The sequence below is a fragment of the Athene cunicularia genome (genome assembly GCF_003259725.1).
Source record: "Athene cunicularia isolate RWA chromosome 4 unlocalized genomic scaffold, athCun1 chr4_part2, whole genome shotgun sequence".
Taxonomy (NCBI): Eukaryota; Metazoa; Chordata; class Aves; order Strigiformes; family Strigidae; genus Athene; species Athene cunicularia.
The window spans coordinates 14,595,643-14,612,740 of NW_020799099.1; the positions used below are offsets into that span (position 1 = coordinate 14,595,643).

The 17,098-nt window shown below is 38.3% G+C and overlaps 1 long non-coding RNA gene across 1 annotated transcript; it reads right to left on the reverse strand.

Moving 5' to 3' along the window:
• Window positions 1-1,003: 1,003 nt before the first annotated feature.
• LOC113479473 lies at window positions 1,004-16,829 on the reverse strand. Its single transcript, XR_003398274.1, has 3 exons — window positions 16,707-16,829; window positions 10,532-10,536; window positions 1,004-1,014 (listed from the first exon to the last, which is right to left on the reverse strand). It is a non-coding gene; the product is annotated as an uncharacterized LOC113479473 (long non-coding RNA).
• Window positions 16,830-17,098: the final 269 nt, after the last annotated feature.

Below are 17,098 nucleotides of genomic sequence, written 5' to 3' on the forward strand. Positions count from 1 at the left end.
AACACACTCTTTTTTTGGTGGATTTTCATAATCCTTCAGCGTGCAAAAATGATTCACATGCTGCAAGTTAAGCAGTGCATAAATACTGGAAGAATCAGGGCCTAAGTAATCATAAAAGCTGTCCAAGTACACATATAAACATGTTATACGCATATTCAACATATATATAGTCTCTACTATGGTTTACAGTATCTGAAAGAACACACATATTTTCCTAGAAACTGGAAAAAGGATTTGTCCGGGTCCCTGTGTTTGCTTCACTGACAGCCATTATTATAACCTTAGTTTTTCATGTGGCTCTCACCTTCCTCCCGAGAAAACATGCAATGTAAGCACTGCCTGAAGGTGCTCAATCCATTACTTACTTTAAATGGATTATCTACCAGGATTATCTACCTAGCTGATGTACAATTACTATTTTTTGTGGTGCTGTTAGACAAAGTTTTGGCTGTACTATTCTCACACAAGCATACACACACATACAATCACATGCTGCCTTTTTCTTTCAGTTGCACCAGTTTAATTAAGAGATTTTAATCAAGCTCCAGTGCTGTCATCAAAAAAATTAATCTTACCCACCTATCTGAATATAAGCAAGCTGTCAGCTAATTTTTTATCTAACTTTTTAAAGAGCACTGCATAAATAATTCAAAATACCATCTACACCTTGTCTAATTACCAGACTTAAATCCTGAAGCTTCATCAAGTCTCAAAACAAAAACAAAAGCAGAAACAATACCCAGGGTGTGCTTTACCCTTTAGGGTAACTAGCATCGAACATACCTACAAATACTTATTCTTTTGGAGCACGGCACTATCTTTTGTGCACAGAATGAAGAAAGCCCATCGCCCATTACTGACATTTGGAATAGCCAGTGGATATAAAAGGTTAATTTGGTCAAAGGATTGTCAGCATTCACAAAGCAAATTCTGATTTCAGATCCATGTGAGACCACATAGACTCAGTTTATTAAAGGTTTCCCATTGTACCCTTGCCCTATCCAGGCCAATGCCCTTCATGAAAAATCTGGCAGCAGTTCCCTACTCTCATTTGTCAGCACCAAGATGTACAACAACAGAGATGCTGTAGTACAGCAACAGGAATGACTGCTGGATAGAACACAATTAACTGCTTAGGGTCTATTGACAGAAGACAGACAATACAGAAATCAGAAAACTGGTACCACATTCTACAGCAGCATTGAGCAGCAGCCTCCTTGTTTTCCATGGTGTCTCAATACTGCACATAGAGCTGAGGTAGAGTCATGCAGCGCAAACTGTGGAAATCCATTCTCAAAGACAATGAATATACAGAACACAGCAGCAAGATCTATGTCTGAAAGGAAATGTTTCACTTCATCTTCTTCCCTGTCATGCCCAACGTTCTCAAGGAAGTTTACAAGCCTTAGCTTTACCTTTGGGTGGAGGCAATGAGATCATTTCTCTGCATGTTTTAATATGTCTTGCAGATTTTTGCTCTTGGCTTCTCACCACAGAGATAGTTTGCTCTGATTCATTCAGTTAGAGTGAATTGTTTGGATTTACTAAATAGAGAACATCAGCAATCTACCGTGGCTCTTTTGGGTTTGTTCTTTTTTTCTTTCTTTGTTTTTCCTTTTTTATATATTTTCCTATTTCAAAACAGTCTTGAAAAATCTCATTTGCTCCATCATCATATCTTTTGTACTTCTGAAAAACCTCTTCAGTCACTAGCATCTTGAGGTTTGACTAACTATTGTCCCTGAGAGATTATAGGTGGTGAGAGAGAAAAGGGAAAAGGAAGAAATGACTGTTCACAGCATACCAGAAATCTGAGTAATTGAAAGTATTTCCATAGATTTCCTTGGTCATATGTTCAACAGAACTGTAAGGTTTTCAGGTAATTATAAAGAGAAAACAAATGCTGCTGTACTCAGAATCTCTGACCAACTGTTTATCTTGACTGCATGTGATTTCTCTTCTCTGCCTTTGTGAATATTTATCAGATAAACATTAAGATAAACAATTTGTGCAACACTCTCAGCTGCTGACGCTTGCTTGGGTGTAATTGATTGCAAGTTGAACTGTGTGTTATGAGCCAAAGGTGAACCTTCTAATAGGGTCAAGGTCGATGGCATTACTGTAGGCAAAAATTGTTGTTAGCTGAATGAACCACTAATGAAAATGCTGTGGTGTCATCCAACATCACTGACAAACCTGTATTCAGATTTATGACATATAATAGCCACTGGTAACTTTTCTACTTTGCTTCTTTTTTTTTATTTTTATTTAAAAAAAGCAAGCAATACGTAGTTTCAGTGGTTTCTTGATATGCATTAGAATGTACTAAAACCAAAAGATCAACTGAAAATTTCATCTGGAGGTTTTTAAATTGATGCCATACGGTACAGACTCCCTCCTTGCAAGCTCTATGTTGCAATTCACACATAGAGGTCTCTAACAAAATTATCTTTGGAAAAATATTTGGATCCATAGTTCAAAACCAAGACCCATTATCTGACATGATTCAGTTTTATTAGTAGGAAAGACCTCAGACAAAAAGAGGATTGTATTACCTAGCCAATTATGTTATGTTTTAATTTATTGCTCACAGATTCCCCAGGTGTACGGCAACTGTCAATGCTATTGCTGGATTTCACCTGAAGAAAAAGAGCAGTTCCAGGCTTACAAAACTGCCTCCTTACCTGCAGTGTATGTAGAAGCATATCTGTTGTTACACCTTTAGGGAGCTTTTTACTTGCTGGAAAACAGACTATTTGGCATTTATTTTACAGTATCAGAAAAAAAAAAAAGTTTTTATGCTACAATGATCAGTTTCCAATTTAAAACTTAATCTTATCTAGAAACAAATATTGAGGCTTTAAATATGAATGGCAAGCAAGCCAGATATGGACATCAGTTTGTGGCTAATTTTTCAGAAAATACTTAGTTTAATGAAAGTACTTTAATCAGAATCAGAATCAGAATTAGACAACTATTGCGGACAACTTACTCTGGCTGATTGACAATGTCTCCCATATCCAGTGCTGAAACCTCATAATGATTTATATTTTTTAGTGCTCACTGAAGAAAGAAGTCATGCCTTTTCAAAGTTTAAATGTATAAGAGGAAGAATCTTTGATGGATTTAATTACAACTGGAAAATTTTTAAATTTGTAAAGCAAAATTTTTGTCTATCAGAACAACTACAAGTGACATTCTCACATGCATTATATTAGTTCTTATTGTTTTGTTATTAATAGTTAGATTAAGCAAATGCATGTATAATTGATTTTATTAAGTACTTTGATGCTAGCAAAAAAATTTCAGGAAATAGTATTTTTGAAGAGTAATTATAAAGTGAAAGAAGAATATTTTCAGAAAAAATCCAAGCAGTGTTAACAAGAAAGCAAGCTGTGCACTGCACAGCAATATACTGCAGTCAAGAAAAAGAGAAAAGTAGTTTACCAAAGCTGGTAGTAGGTGAATTCCCCTTGTTAGTTTAAATCTGCTTTACTGGTAAAGAAAGGCTGAAGAGCCAAGTGATTTTCAGGGAGGAAAGTCCAGATTTCTCTTGACCAAACCTTCCTTAAACTTACAAAGTTCCTGAACCCATTTTGTCAGTTGCTTTTTGTGGTGGTCAAGCCGAGAACTGATTTCAGGAATCCCGAGCCATAAGCCAAGGCCCAAGCTATTATCCTTCCTATGTTCTACTCCTGAAGAACTTACAAACAATTTTGACATGCATATGTGAAAGCTTCTGAGGGCAGACATTCCAGTGCAAAACCCAATCCCCTGTACACCACAAAAACCTATTCCCTCCCTGTGTGCTCATCAGCAACTGCTGCAGTTGTTTTCCATGTGTCTATCCAAAACTTGTTCTAATCACATTTAGGTAGAGTTGTTTGAGCTTGCAATGTATTAAAATGTATATCCATATATCATTACAGAAGATCAGAGAGAAGAAGGCTATGACAGAGAAAATTAGTTAAACTCAAATAAATCTTCATCAGTTGCAAAGAATTGCTGAGTGCTGGAGTAATAAATGAAGTTTCCATGTACCACAGACAAAAGTAAATGCAATATTGTACACTTCTTTCTGGTCTACGAAGTACTGCAGTCTGTTGAGTAAAATGTCTCATTCTGTAAACAGAATGCAGTTAGTATGATTCATGAAAGTCTACTCTCAGTGGACTTAAGTTTTGTATTTTTAAAGACACATATAATTGGCATTTTCCAGAATATAGTTTGAAGTCAAAATTATTTCATCTGCTTTGGGTCCAGGTCTGCCTTTTATCTCCTTCCCCAGTTGAGTGCTGTGCTACAGAAAGAGGCATTTTCTCACAGTGTACTCTCACTGTGCCAACACTCAGAAGTCCCAGACAGATTATCAGTACTCGACTGTCTCTTTCTTCTGTCTTTCCAGAGCTTTTTCCATCCATACATTCAACCAGCCACTCCTGTACTTCCAGGTAGACTCCTTCCCTTATCTTCTTAACAGGCTCTTCATAGACTCTCTTACTTTTTATTTCTCTGCATTGATTATTGGACTAGCTCCTTTCTGATTCTTCATGTGCATCTGGGACCAGCTGAGAGAATCGAATATAGCGATCACTGAATATTGACGCAATAGCCCTTCTCTTCCCCTCCAGCTCTCACCCACATCCATTGAAGCTGTCTGTTGCAGTTCACATATCCACTACAGAGCTTCTGACAGACTTACCATGAAGCCATTGTAGACATCATTCAGTCATCAAGGTTGTTTTTTTTTTTTTCTTCCTTCCTTCCGTCAGATTTGCAAGAGAGCATAGGCTAAGGCAACAAGGCAATTCTTTTCAGCATGGCTAAGTCTTCATCAAACATTTTGCTGACAGTCAAGTCTGACAAGCTATGTGACTCCTTTTTCTGCACTCCCAGCCAACATTAATGTCATTGACAAAACAATCTACATGGATGTGCTCAGGAAAAGACAGTAGCAAGGCTCTGTGCTACCTGGGTTCAGGCATCCTGCCCTCACCTTCTGCAGCCTTCATCATCCCAAGCAAGGCTAAGTCAGCAATCCAACCTGATGTTCTCTTTGGTCTTAACTTCCTCAGCCAGCCCAGCTAGGGCCACAGACACATCCTTCTGGGTTTCTTTTACTTTTCTGTAACAACCTCCCACCAAATCCAAAGTAGCTTCTTCAGATAACTCATTTCAGTTTTTACCTGCTCCCAGATATGTGTCTGCTCAAATAAATGTTTCCCAGGCAGTGACTAGCTCCCTTCTTGATATCTTTAATACTCTTTCATGTTTGTCTGTGCTGAGGTCCAGGGAGGGCCACCTTCTTTACAACGCAACAAAGGCCTTGGGGCATGGGCATGGAGTTGAATGATGGTCAGTAGAAAGCAATAAAGAAGCAGATTTTGCTTGCACTTTCACACTGAGAGGTTGGCACTAGGTCCATGGTTGTGTCATACTAGAAATCTCCTGGGATCAAATCTTTAGAGGAACACACAGGCTTTCTGCTGTGAAGATGACAAAAAGCCTTAAACCCCCAATAATACAGGAATGAAGGAGTCTGTGGGCTTGGTCTTGACCACTGGCTATCAAAACCTAATGATAGGTGACTCAGCTACACTGCTTTGGAGAGCTGCCTCACCACTTCTTTTTATTGTGCTGGTACTGCTCTTTACATTTATAATTTATTTGCATTGTGAAATAAGATATTCTATTGAGTTATTACTACATGCCTTATGTATGAAAGTTATATGGCTATTTCTCTTCACACACTGTAATTATTTGTTACTTCACAGGAGTTTGTGTTGTTTTGCAAAGGCTGAAACTGAAAAGTTATGGTGGTTGTAAAAAGTTGGTTGTTACGAACCATTGTATATTTAATTTAAGACCTTATGAATATAGGATTACTACATTCATCGTCTCTTTCTGTTCCCCTAGTGATAATACAAATACATACTTTGAAAAGATGGGTTTCACATCAGCATGGGTGAATCTCATCCTGGAATAACAGGTAACTTGTGTATTTGGGGTAGAAGGTTTACTTTAAAAAATATGGTTGAGTGATTAAAATCAGACAGTTTCAAGAAAAAATTGCACCTATTTGTCTGATTTCTTAAAAGCAATCACAACTTCTCTTAGGGTAAAAGAATAAGTTATTATATTTATATCACCCAAGAAACTGCAAGATCAATTTCTCCAGTTTAAAACCAACTGCCCACACACTATAAATTTACCTGCCTTGTAGTTATTCGATTATCAGAGAGTTTTTAATTGCATGTGTATGTATTTCTTTTTCAATGTTTTTCCCAATATTAACAATAAGGGATAGGAGTCAAACTAGTGGAACCTCACAAGAGCTTTTAAATGCCATATTTTTACACAAGCCCCCACAAAAATACACATCTTGAAAGAATATTAGTGCAAAATAAAATTATCTGAATGATTGCTTACAGCATTTATTCACTTTTATACAAATTATGCTTCTTACCTGCATGGTCACACACATATTTTCAACAGCCATACATTGTTCACAGCAGGTTTTGAAGGACACAGCATACTTCTGTTTTTACTCTTGTGTGATGGGAGCATCTTGTGATCCACTGAACATCTGCCAAAAATCATAGTGGATGTTCCGAATGTACATTCAGACTGACAATGCAACTGGGAAAGATGCCTATACACTGCATACTAGATGTTCCTGTCAAAGTTTAGAAGCAAAGGGCAGCAATTTTGAGATGGTCTCTACATATCCTTTGACCTTATAATTTCTTAATTTTGAATTCTGGAAAAATAAATGAGTACAACAGATATGCTTTGAATCTGAGCTACATTCTACATGCAATATCCACACTGTCAAATAGAGGTTCAGATGTTACTGACATACTTATTTCTGTGTCTTTACATCATAGTAAATGTAAGAAGGGTTTGTCCCAAACCAGGATCAGCAGACATTTCCTAGCCAACATTTCAGTGACATGCTGAAGAAATGCAGAGCAGTTGGAAGTACAGCAGGTACCAACAGGGAGTAACTATATTTGTGAAGCATATGTGCAATGAGCAGCTATTTTGATACAGATACAGGGAGCTGTCTTCACATCATTTTTAATATTCTCACTAGATATGTGCATTGGACAAAATTTCAGGGTCTAGGAAAAGGTAGCCACAGAAAAAAATTGAGGACAGAATTAAGTGGGTTTTTGGTTTGGTTTGGTTTGGTTTGTTTGTTTTTTTAAAAGTAACAGCCTTTCTTTCCTTTAATAGCAGTAGCAGGATTTGTCCTATTATTCATATAGCAGTGTGTTTTCATACATGAAGCCTCGCAAGCAGTAGATACATAGACAGAAAAAGAAGACTGACTCCCTGCTGACAGTGTTCCACAGCAAAAAGGCCCTTTACCTTCGACAGTCATTCGAAGGTTTACCATAGTAAAAGTTAGAGGAGAACACAGGAAAATGGCAGAACACTGACAATAGTTAATTCATTATATTAATGAATAATTAATGTAACAAGTATAATTTTTCCCTTAAGGTTTTTCTCTAATATTTCATTTGATCTAGCTCATATTTTCAATTTGTGTTGTTTTACAGGGGGTAGCTTTTCCTCCACTTCTTATTCCTGGTATAGCAGCTATTCAAGAGTGGGGCAAAAAAAAAGATACTGATCCCGGGCAGTCACATACATCTGTGGTTCAGACTCGGGAGGGCAAAGTTTAAATTTATCAAGAATACCACTCCTATATGTCTGATCTCCAGACATTTGTTTTTCGGCAAACAGGACTTCTGTAACCAAGCCACACCTTTAGGAATAACCACAAACTTGTCACAGCAAGGCAGGAGGGGACAGATCTAATCTTACTCACTCATAGCTTTGACGATAAGGTAGTTGTTAGGAGATTAGATTTAGATGCACAATGTGAACATTATTGTATTAATTTGCAGAAAGTGAAAAAGTTATAATGAACCATCTGCCATTCTGAATAGTGAATATGGATTGTTTACAGAAAGCATCTACAGATGTCAAAAGGAACTTTTCTACTGTTGAGACAGGAAAGAAAGGTTGCCATAGGAATAGCCTGGAGGAAAAAAAGGAACTTTTGGGGTGCAACCATCATAAAACCTATTAAAAAGGCTGCATAGAAAGAGCAGCAATTACTAAACATTTTAATTTGCTGAATAGTAAGGAAATTAAAACTTTTGTCCTGGTGAAAAAGAACAACTCTCTAAGATGAAAGCATTGCTACTTTGCATATCGAATTTTGGGGGCTGGGGTGATGATGTTTGAGAATATGACCCTTTCTCTGGCTAAAGAGTGGCAAACTAAAGAACTGCAAGCAGAAACCCATTCCCTAGTAAGAACTGGCCATTTTGCTGCTAGATCCTTAACTCATGGCCCAGTTAAACACTCCATCCCTGTGTTTTGCTTGCTCCGTTCTCATGCTTTATCAGTGAAAATGAACTATATCTCTCCCACAATATTCCTTCCACAGATAGTCAGCTGTGAAATAAAAGATGTACTGCAGAGGCAACGCTTCTATATGAAAAGAATTAATTCCAAAGACTGACACGGTTAATTCAAATCAGGCATGTTAAAAACCAAACAAACTGAAAAAAATACCTCCTTTGTGAATAAACAAAAATAGCAGGAATTTTTGTTGTTACTATGATTAAACCTTAGATATGTAAAAAATAAAAAATACAGGGAAAGTTTCACTTTCAAATCCTCTTCTGTTCAGGTTCTTCTTCCATTCCTATTTACATAGTTTTTGAGCATTCTTTGTATCTGAAATGAATCTCTCATTGACCCTAAAGGAACCCTAGAATATTTCCTATATCATCCAGAATCAGGCCACAATTTGTTTACTGTGTTATTTCTGCTCCTCATGTCCAGACAAATATGGTTTTGATCCATTTTCTCAAGATCTTTCTTTGCAGATGTGGATATTCTAAACTCTGTGCCTATTTTCTGCCATCTGAGCCATCTGCTTATGTCAGGAGAGAGAAGATGAGAAGGAAAGCCCAATATTAGAAGTGAAAGAGATTAAAATGCAAATAAATGACAGTACGTTTTAAGACTGCCATAGTAGTTTGTATGTGACAAAAAGGCAGCATGGCAGGTTTTCCCCTGTTACTGTGACAGGTCACCATTTCTAATCTCAGGGTCATGTCCAAGTTCTCTCTTCATAATTGCTTGGGCTGACATCTATTTTGACCTTTTCTCATTCTGGCCTCCCTGAATGAGGGAAGTCACAGAACCATAAAGAGGCAGAAGTTCCATAAAATGCCACAGCGATTATGAAATGGGGCTACTACCCCTCTGGCCTTTGGCATAAATTGTATATATAATGTGCCTTGATATTTTAACCCTTGAAAATTGTTAAAGTACACATATTTTCCCTGTCTTGGTACCATTTGAGAGAGCTACTTTTCCAATACATGCAGTTGTATTTGTTTGTGGTGTACAATGAAATATGTACTTAATTATAGATTCTCCCTATTGTTAGCAAGGAATAATAAGTCACTAATTAGCAATATTTGTTAAGAATTGATAGTAATTATAATTAATATAACTTCAAAGAATTATTTCCTTTGCTATTCTGAACAGTCCCAATATCTGTCTTGTGGGACAACAATCTGCCCATTTTGTTTGTCTATTGGACTTTTGTTTGACTATTTCCTATTTAGAAACGTTATATTAAGGTCTACAACTTTCTGTGAAACATTTACAAAGCTGGAAGCTATAGAGACACAGAGGAATATTGAGTTTCGACCAGGACAGTGCATAAGCTCTCCTTGATTACCAGCTACACAGTGCTGGCTAGCTTCTTATTCACACTGTATTGTGATAAAACTCATAATCAAATACCAAGCTGATGACAAGCAACTGAAAAGCAACTGTCAATAGTCCTTTGGAAGGGAATGTCTACAAAATTAGTGCTTAACAAAAATATTTTCATATATATCTACCCAGTAATTTGAAGATTACATTTAAATAAGTGTATTATTATACAGTTTTACCCGAGGAAGCCTCTGTAATTCATTGATTACTACTGGTAATAGTCATTGGAAAATATAAAGACAACTAAAGCACAAACATTTCACTCAGTACAGAGATAACTGAATCCTGAAAACTTCCTTTTCTGCTGTGTTTTGTTATTAATACTGTTCTCCTATAAGATGACCTGGGCTAGGGATGCGGGTCTACGGCTCAGAACTAAAATCTGCTTAACTATTAGTACAGGACCAGGTGTGTGACAGGCAGCCTTTGCTCCATTCAGTGATACAGGATTTTGTAATGCCAGAAAGGGCCAAGGGTTTGATCAACTAGGTACTAAAGAGCAGGAGGAGGATGCGCTTTCTCCATTAGAGGGGAGAGCATGAATTTAGGGCAGGGTTACAATTATCTGGTGACTATGAGAATATGGTGAAGGGCTGTTCACGTGCCAGGGTTGGCAATAAAGTGGATGCTAGGATGTGACCATGGCACTGTTGTTGGGAAGGGACAGCCATGGGAAACCGGGGTGATGCAGTAGGGTTTTCAAGGAGGAAATCAACACATCCTCTCACCTAGCTGAACGCAGAGGACGGGTACTCGGCACTGCCTCTTTCATGCAGCTTCTCATATTGCAGACATGTAAGGTTGAAAAAGACAAACTTGAGCATTACAGAAGTAGCTCAGCACTTGAAGAACTCTCTGTCTTCGATTTAGAGATGTGTTTAGCTTCTCAGGGCTTTATCTATAGCCCATTTTGTCCTAGTATTATTTTCCTCATCTCTCCTTTGCTCGCTCTCTCACTAACATCATACACTACTAGTAAATAACATTATTGTAATTTGGAAAATAATTTCATATCATAGACAACTCCAAATACAGCAAAACCAACGGTGAAATCAATGTTTTACAATAGTACAGTCACCCAGGAAATGTGTGCTAAGTCTGAAGTTGTCCAGCAGGCAACTAATATATTTTTAAATGAATATAGTGTATAATCAATCGCCCTAAATGATAAATTAACAGTATCATGTGCTCAAAATGCCCTCCTACCAGTATGGTCTTTCTCAGATCAAGAATAGAACTTCCTGGGAGGTGTAACTGCTGAAATTAAGTCTGCAAGATCTGCAAGCACATCAGATGCTGACACAACACAAACTGACGTAGTTCTCTTATAAACAAGGCACCCTTGATGTTTTTCAGCTGGAAAGAGTCGTGCCCCAAATCTGGTAATATACTTGACTGCCTGTACCTCAAAACGTACCGGTCTGTGCTGCGAGCCAAGATAGTAAGTGATATGTTTTTTCTTGGTGTATATGTAAAAACACCTTACTTTTTTCCTTTAATCTTATTAGTAAAGAAATAAATAGTCAAAGGTTTGTCATTTTTTCGACTAGTTCTCAGTTTTTCTCTGTGGAAGAGTTCACTGTCCTAATACCATACTAGTATAGTCAGCACACTGCACAGATTGTTATGCAAAATCCATTGCATATATCATTTCGTTAGCTTTTAGGAAGACTATATGTGGAAACCAAGTGATTGTTTTCCTTAAATGAAGGTACTTATGGGATATATTTTACAATGATCTACAGATTATTCATGTAGTGTTTTTTAATGCTCTAGCCATATTTTCCACTCAGGAGAATTTGGAAATGATCACTGAAGGACCACTGGGAATACCTGATTTTTAAAGAATATGACCCCAAAACATCATCAAAATAGGGGAGCAAGATCTTTAAAAAATAATTCGTTTGCCTTGGAACTACGGCATAGAAATATAACCTCACAGTTCCATATAACTGTAGTTAATTAATATGATATTCTCTAAGGTAAACTCAGACTGGGAATAAAACATTTAAAAAGGTGAGATATTAAGCATCTAAGCTGTATTTCACTGAAAAATCTTGCCTACCCAAGAGGTCAATCTTAAACCTTCCAATTAGTTCAATGATATCAGAATAATTCTAATGTTACAACGATTATCACAGTTTAGTTACATTTTATCATATATTTTTTCTTTTGTTCAAGTCATGTAATTAAGCACCATTAGGTATATTTTTGAGATTTGATTAAGTCATCCTTAATTTAATATTGAAAACAAGATGAATTGCTTTTCATGATTAAAATGTCAGACCCTGGCAAGCTCTGGGAATAGCCCTCCTGCAAATACATTGTTCCTCTGTGAGGTCATAAGAAACCACGTAAGGACGTTAGTGAAGTTTCCATGCAAACATACCAGGACTTTAAGATTACAAGGCATGCCCACTATTTTTATAGACTATACAGTACTTTTCACAGTGCAGCTGTATCCTGAAAATTACTTGCGATAGTCCTTGCTTGTATAAATAGCTCTGCTGGATTCTCTGTGACAAAGACGCAGTAGTCCTTACCGAGGCAACAAACCTCACTGATCCACGCAAGTGGTATTTTGCTAGGGTGAGATCGTACTCTTTTTTTTTTTTTTTTTTTTTTTTTTTTTAAAAAAAGAGTAACATATGTTTGAAAGATGAGTAGGTTTCAGTACAAAGAATTCAAATCTAACCTAACTTTGCAGGACAGAAATAAGCACAGCTGGTTTTACACTCCATCTCTCTGCTTAATGTTAAAAACAAATGAGTGCTGAAAACAAGAAGAAAAAGTAATTCTGAGAGCCTCTTAGAGCTCTATCAATGTGAACTCTATTCTTGCTTTCTTTCTCCTCTTCCCAACCCACATATTAAAAAAGGACTTTCAGATCTGTCTGGCACGTCATTCAGTTACAGGTTTTATAACATTTGGTGAGGGCAAAACAGACGCCAAAAAGGCTGGTTTAAGCCATTCTTTGATTAGAAGTAGCAATCCCTGAAGAAGATGGACAGGAAAAATTCCTGATATAGTCTTCATTGCAAGGAATGTTGGACAGCAGGTTCACCAGTGTGGAGATGGCTGTATAAAGCTCTATGTATGTACTGCCTTCCACTGGGGCTCAGAGCAACCCTGGTGGGGAACTACAGCTTTTGTGGGGTAGATTCCAGCTTTTGAGCTTTTGTTCAGCAGTATAGTGAAGCTCTGTATATATATATATATATATTTTTTTTTTTTTTTTCAGAGGACTGCAGGACAACTTGTTGGCTTCTATGGAACACAAAAGGAACTGTGGGAAAGTGGTGGAGGACTTTCATCAGACAAAAGGATTAGCCTGTTTCTCTGTGGTAAAGCAGGTGGCTGCCAGCTGAAGTATGCACAGCATTTGTACTCTTAATTTTTATTGCATCTAGCCAGCTAGCTAACTCAAGTGGGAACACCAGGATATTTATGTGAATTAAGAGCTTGCATCTCAACTCTCCACTTAAGAGTGATGAACATCCAGAAGAATGAACACTGATATCATGTGTACTGTTCCTAAAATGGAAGCATTTGTACTCTGGGGGATCATATTGATACACTTCATTGCAAGCAAGTAATCCTGGATGAAAAAAAGTCAGGTAAAAGAGACATGATACTTGAGCAAGAAACTAAGAGAAAGAAGCATTTCTTATTCAGTAAAGTGTTTACTTTTAATGGAAGAAAACAATGCCTAAAATTGGAATCACACTAAAATGACAAGTAATTTCAGTGAGATCTGTCCATAAAGAGTAGGACATCATGCTTTTATTGACATAGGTACTGTCAACTCTAACCCCTGTAAATGTCACAGGGAGAAGATAACTGAGCTCATCAGGATCTATGTCTTCATGCATTCTCACTCTGCAGGACTTCAAAAACCTACTCTGCCGACTCACTCACCAGGAGGTATTTACACAAATTTTATATGCCAAGGAAGTTGAGGCCTTCTCTTGACACAAAAGCTTCCATAGCTGTGGAAAATCTGTACAACTTTACTTCAGCCTTCCTATAGCCATACAATATGGTGTACAGTATTTACTTACCCTGTGTGTTACAGGGGCCATAGGATAGACGATACCCACTTTACAGCAAAGTCATATTAGTCCTAGTGTCACTGTTCAGGAATAGCTCTAGGCATTATTTACTGAATGTTATTCTTGATCTGCTATGTATTCTAAATGATTCATTTCCTCATAGTCCTACCCATACAGTGTCCAGCTCTACCACAAATATTGACCTGTCATTGTGAAGGGAGGTGAATGGGGGTTAAAAATATTGATTCATGTGCTTATCCATTTAACCAGACTGAGAGGCACTAACTCTTGATTTCAGAGTGCACTTCAGTTGTCTTCCCTCTTTTATAGTCATTTCAAGAAAGTGAATGAAAAAGTAGAAAAACCTGCTTTTAAAATGACTTTCCTATTACATTGCCTCAGGAGAATTCTATGGAAGATGCAAAAATAAAGGTAATTTTTCCATGGAATCATTTCCCTATAATAATTAGGTAAACATTCCTTCCTCTTCTTGCCAGTCCGTGCTTCAGTTACTGCACATTTTTTAATTCCTAAAACAAAAGAACCAAAGGTTCATTCAAAGCCACCTTTATTCTCCCATCTTGTTTCTTCTTTCTTTGAAGTAATTTCATATATGCAATGGACCAACAAAACCAAGTCCCTCTTTCCCTACTCACTAGTTGTCTAACTGCCTTTTTTGTCAGTGCTTCTGTGGCTTGTCACAGAGATGGAACTTTAGATCCTCTGTTCACACTGAATTCCCGACCAGGGTAACAAACATTAGAGTGGGTTGGGAGGCCCATTTTGCTGACATCTGCAGAAAGCAGCAGAATGGTGAAATACTGGGATCTCAGGCTCCATTCTGGTCCATGGACAATGTTCTTTGTTGGGTACAAACCATCCTCTGTACATATAATTTTGCTACATTTAGTCTCCTGGGTCCTTTCTGCTTCAGCCTCTCTCATTCTTTTGCATTCTTCAATCCTTACTCCAGTTTTATCTTTCCTTCACCTTTGGCTAGTCACTGTCCCATTTCCTCGAGAAGGTCTACTCAAATACTGAATTTGGTCTGCATTTGGATCATGAATAAATTTTGCAGGGACTGGTCCAGACATATATGCTCCCTGCAATGTCAAGGGAAATCCTGTGTTTCATATCATTCTCTTAATCCCTCAGAAGCTAATCCCATGTGCTAAACTATGGGCTGACCTGGAAAAAAATGGGGCTAGCATGCACCTCCAGCTAAATGGTCTTGGACAAAACCACCTGAATAGCCTTGCCAGTCATTTACACTCATCATCTCTCTAGGAACTCAGTGCCTCACTCTCTTTTAAATTCCCATTTACTTGCTCCCAAATCCACTCTTTCTCTCCTTGCTCAGCCAGTCCCAGTTCTGTTTGTTTCTACTCCCCGTATTCACTTATCCACTTTTTTTCTGGCCTGTTCTCTGCACCTCTTTGCTCAGTTTTCTTCCCATAGCTCCTAACCACTTGTTCCTCTCCTTTCCCCTTGTTTCTTTTGTGCCTCCTTCCTCTCCAATTCCTTTCAACCTCTTCCCGTGGTTCCCTGTCTTTTAGCTCAGCCATTCATGTCATCCTTCATCGCTCCCTCTCCTGTCTCCACACTCTCCTATTTCTCCACAGCTGCTGGCTTCCTGTTCCTCACCAGCTCACAGGCCCCTTCTCAAAATCTCCCATCCCAGCTTCTTCCTAGCTGGTTACCCCTTTCAAACAAGTCCTTGATTTTACCATTCTGGTCCAAACCTCTTGTCCTAGGTTTCTCTTCTCCACACAGCCTCAGCAGAAAACATCTCGAATATTTGTTAAGTATTCAACCACAGTGCTTCAGAAGTGAGAGCCACTGAGACCATAAGAATGACAGACTGTACTGATTAGCTTTCTCACATAAGCTTTCCTCCATCTGATGCAGATCCTGCGGCAAAAGCCTTGGTGTCCCAGACCCACACCTTCTCAAGCACACTGTCAGATGGGCACCTGCATTGTCCAGACATAGGAAGGGGCTGAGAGGTGACAGAATATGCTCAGTTGGTCAATATAAATGACACATTTTTCAAAACCTTGATCAAGAATTGGGAGGTCTTCCTCGGGAGAAAAGGCACATCTCTAACACAAAAATAATTCTCCTGGTAAGTGTCATGTTCCATGCCAGCAATATAGATGTTCTTCTGCTTAAAACAAATAGCCTGATCTTAGTTTGGTTTTGAATCCTCGTAATTAGAAAGAGGTTAATCATTTTGACTAAAATAAAAAAGGAAAAAACAAATATTTGGATTTTGGCAGAAAAAGATAAAAACATGTAAAAATAAGTCTTATGATAAGAAACTGCAAGTAGCCCAATCTACCACAACAGAACCAAACATCCTTCCTAAGTGTTAAAAAGGCTCTTTTCAAAAGGGCAGTTAGGGATTTGAGAACCTGTCCTGAGGAGAGAACCCATGCTGCTTAGGTAGTCACACACTATTTTCTCTGTCCCACAGAGTTCACCCTTCCAGGGGAACAACACTGAATTTCTTGTGCTCGCTGGAAGGAGCCCAGGAAGAGATGAGAAGCACTGAGTCTATGGAGTCTCCAGAACCTCTCCCACATGTTCTTGGGCAGGTCATAAAATATAACTGCAGGGCTGCAGTCCTCTATTCAGATAAACTCAACAGTTGCCTCACATCTTTTGGGAGCATCACTTATCACAAAAGTCCCCAGGATAATGTGGGGTCATGGCTATTTATCTTCAACATGGCCTTAAGATACAAATATTTTGTAATAAAAACTAGCTGGAATCAGCTATAAAAAAAAAGATCCAGCAAAACCAAAGTCTTCTCATGCAAGAGTCTATACTCTCATGTACTGCTTGCATCAGAAATAGAGTGGCCAGCAGGGGCAGGGAAGGGATCTTACCCCTGTACTCAGCTCTGGTGAGGCCGCCCCTCGATTCCTGTGTTCAGTTTTGGGCCCCTCACTACAAAAAGGACATTGAATGACTCGAGCGTGTCCAGAGAAGGGCAACGAAGCTGGTGCAGGGTCTGGAGCACAGGTCGTACGGGGAGCGGCTGAGGGAACTGGGGGTGTTTAGTCTGGAGAAGAGGAGGCTGAGGGGAGACCTCATCGCCCTCTACAGCTCCCTGAAAGGAGGGTGCAGAGAGCTGGGGATGAGTCTCCTTAACCAAGTAACAAGCAATAGAACAAGAGGGAATGACCTCAAGTTGCACCAGGGAAGGTTTAGACTGGGTATTAGGAAGC